Consider the following 3,537-nt stretch of genomic DNA (forward strand, 5'->3'; position numbering starts at 1 on the left):
GTTAATAAAAGGTAATGAAAAGGAGAAAGAAAACTCCATCCGTCTATATTCCTAAACCGCAAAACCAATTAATATCTTATCATTTGAGTCGTTTCAAATATTTCTTACAATATTGCATAAACTTGCATTCTCTTCTCATATGCAAATTATCATATTTTCGCAAATCTTATTTTTAAATAACATTATTGTTTAAAGTTTAGCAATATTTATAAGCCTTATTTTAAATATCGTTTTCTTTTATGCAAATCATTCGCCTTCTACAAATCCATTTCAAATAGCATTATTGCATTCCCACTTGAAGCCTTAGCGATTTATAAATATTATTTTTAAATAGCATCATTATATTTTCTTTAAAAACCTCAGCAACATTTACAAATCATTTTCTTAAAATTTAAATAATACATTTGCATTTGTAATTTTAATTAATTAACCTAAGTTGACCGGATAACCGTAGTTAACGGATTCTAAAGGATGCCTAACCCCTTCCCTTTAGGATAATATAGAACCCTCACCTAGAATCACGTCAAGTTAAGCATCATTAACGGAGGTTTAGTTAGCTTTACCTTAGTTAATAATTAGGTGCCCTAATTCACCTTAAAATCAATTAGGTGGCGACTCCTTAAAATAAAGCAAAATAGGAATCACCAATATGTTGTACTCCGCTTCAACCCGGTTAAAATGGGGTATAACAACGAGATATCCCTGTTGAATCGAATTCAGGTACTGTCGTAGCAGGCTAGGTTGTTGGCTCCGGTCTTGGCTCCACCGAGCCCTTAGGTAAACCTGAATACCGAAGAGGTTATAAAAGGAAAGGAAAAAGTAGAAGATACAACATATTCCAACTCAAAGAGAGTATTACCATGATTTTGGACAACCCATCGGCCACGTGACAGGTTCCCCCATGTCCGTTCTTCATGGGTGTGTTGACCGAGGAATGCTCCAACCCATTCATTCATGTTAGGACAAATGGAGGTATCCATGCCACGGCTGATATAAAGAGAAAATGGGAGATAGTGTGAATACAAGTGTGACAAAGCATTCAAGATTAATTATTGTCGGGAGAACTGAGAAACTTACGATTATCGTTCTATCCCTCCGGGAAAGGCATATAATCAGCCGGAATAATGTCCGCGGTCCTCACCCGGACGTAGCGTTCTAACCAACCTCGGTCTCTGTTTTCATCCATCTTCAAAAAGATCGGGTTCCGACCTCGCTTGGCGAGCTTTATCACGCCCCTTCGAAATAGCCTCAGGGAATATAAACGGATGAAATGTGTCATCGTAAATTCCTTTTTATATCATAATTGACAACAAATGAGAGGTAGGCCACGGTCCTCCGATTATTAGACCAATTTGGGCCAAGGTCGCGTTATATGTCCGCACATATCCAAAATAACCGGGTCAATCGAGGGGTTGAGCTTGAGTGTGAAGCGGATAGGTGTAAACATACAAGAAGCCTTCCCTATGATCGGTGGCCGGATTCGTCGGGCTCGGGGGCGAATACTTGCACCGACGGTTATCCCATCCTCAATTAGCCCGACCAAATCAAGTTTATCCTCATCGATATCGCCTTACATCGAACCCTCTATCCGCAATCGGAGAAGGCTTCTCGCTTCAAATTCTTTGTTGTAGTTGGGTTTGGACGGTACTATGTCCAAGAGGTAGGTTCAATGACGATTTTTTCCTCGGGTTGTGAGGTTGGCTCCTGGGCCTTGAGAAGAAACCGAGGGAACATCCTGGGAGGTAGTTTCGGTGTTGGCAGACATTTAGAAGATATGGGAAAGGAGATCGAAGAATTCGAAGTAGGACACGGAACAAATTGAAAGTGTAAGAAGGATTAAAGAGGCAGTTAAAAATAAAAAAAATAAAAAAATTCAAAATGATAAGATGAAAGAAGAAACACAACAGCACTTTCGATCGAAGGACAGCAATGGAGAAGTTGGCAAAGTTGGTCTATTTTTCACGATCAAAACAAGCGAGAAAAGGAGATGATCACGATCAAAACAAGCAAGAAAATGGGAGAGGAAAACGATTAGAAGTGGAGAAGTAAGAAGGTGAAGTGAAAGTGGTAAAATGAGAGGGTTAAAAACCTTTTATAGGCATGGGGGAACGAAAAGGTTACAGAGGGTGCCACGTGTCCCACAATTAGTGAGACGTGATTTGAAGAGACGTGCCTTACGACAGCACCGAAGTCGGCCATTCGGGATGAGACACGTGATCGACGGCGTGCAGGGACGTGACACAACTGTTTTCGCCAAAATTTAAAGATAAGAGCGAGCTTGCGAAACCACCGGTTTGTGACTTATCCACTTCCGTTACTCCGGTAAAACTACGGTCCGGAAGGGCGTGGGGACTATATATATACCGTAAAAAGCCGAATATGCGCAAGACCAGCGACACCGGCCGGGGTAAAATCAAATAAGCACGAGTATGATCGCTTTTTCTTCGTCCGGGGTTGCGCGACGGCACGAAGAAAAGAGAAGTAACCGTCGGGTCCGTGTCTCCGACCAAACTCGCGTCGTTAGTCCTGCCGCCTAGTCAAGTTTTCGTGGCCGTCGCCCCGTTTCTCCGTGTCCGGCCGAGCGTGGCCGTTAGTCCGGCATACCGCATACCGTAATAGCCACGCGTCAAGATCGTTCTGCCATTTTGTACTGACAACCGTACGGGTGTCACCGTACGGGTGTCACCGTACGGTTCTATCTTATCCTTTTAGGGTTTCTTTATTTCAAAAAGGGCTTTGTGTAGTGTAAAAAGCCCATGAGACAAAACTATAAATAGAGGACATTTCCCTACTTTTAGGCGTTGGCTTTTTGAGATCTAGAACATTGTAATAGGAAATATATATTAAAGCATTATTTCTCTCTCTTTAGTCCGAATCAGTGGATTTTTGTGGTCTTAGCTTATTCTTCTAACACCATTAGCTTAATCATCTATAACAACATATTCATTCAAGGCGTTGATATATATATATATATATATATATATATATATATATATATACACGTATTAAAGCACACAAATCCATAAATATTTCTCATAAACACAAAATAGATTAAAGTTATCCACATATCCTACACCTCACTTACAAATTCAATTTTTACCTAAATTCGGGGTAAACAATATCATTATTAACTATTTCAATTCTCGTACAAAAAAAAAAAATTGATCCACCACATCTGGTTACTTGAGGATTAGTAGGTATGCCAACTATCTTAATTATCTACGCTATGACTTATGGGTGAGCTAATTAATCTTGGTCATTCCCCATTCATAGAATGTCCAAAATGAAAGACACACATTTGCAGAAAATAACAAAAGAGGTGAAGGATCCATATGAAAAGTAACTGTCGGCAAGAGCTACAAGCCTACAACTATGAACTATTGCGTCGGCTCCACAAGTGACAACTGACAAGTCCCTAACGAAACATTTAAATCTGATTATCCCAGGTTACTTGGATCATTAATATCCTCGTGAATACTCATCTGTAGGTGTAATGTTAAGTACATGTTAATTCTCTAATAAAAGAGATAAGAATAA

This window comes from Lycium ferocissimum, chromosome 5 (genome assembly GCF_029784015.1).
Source record: "Lycium ferocissimum isolate CSIRO_LF1 chromosome 5, AGI_CSIRO_Lferr_CH_V1, whole genome shotgun sequence".
NCBI classification, from domain to species: Eukaryota; Viridiplantae; Streptophyta; class Magnoliopsida; order Solanales; family Solanaceae; genus Lycium; species Lycium ferocissimum.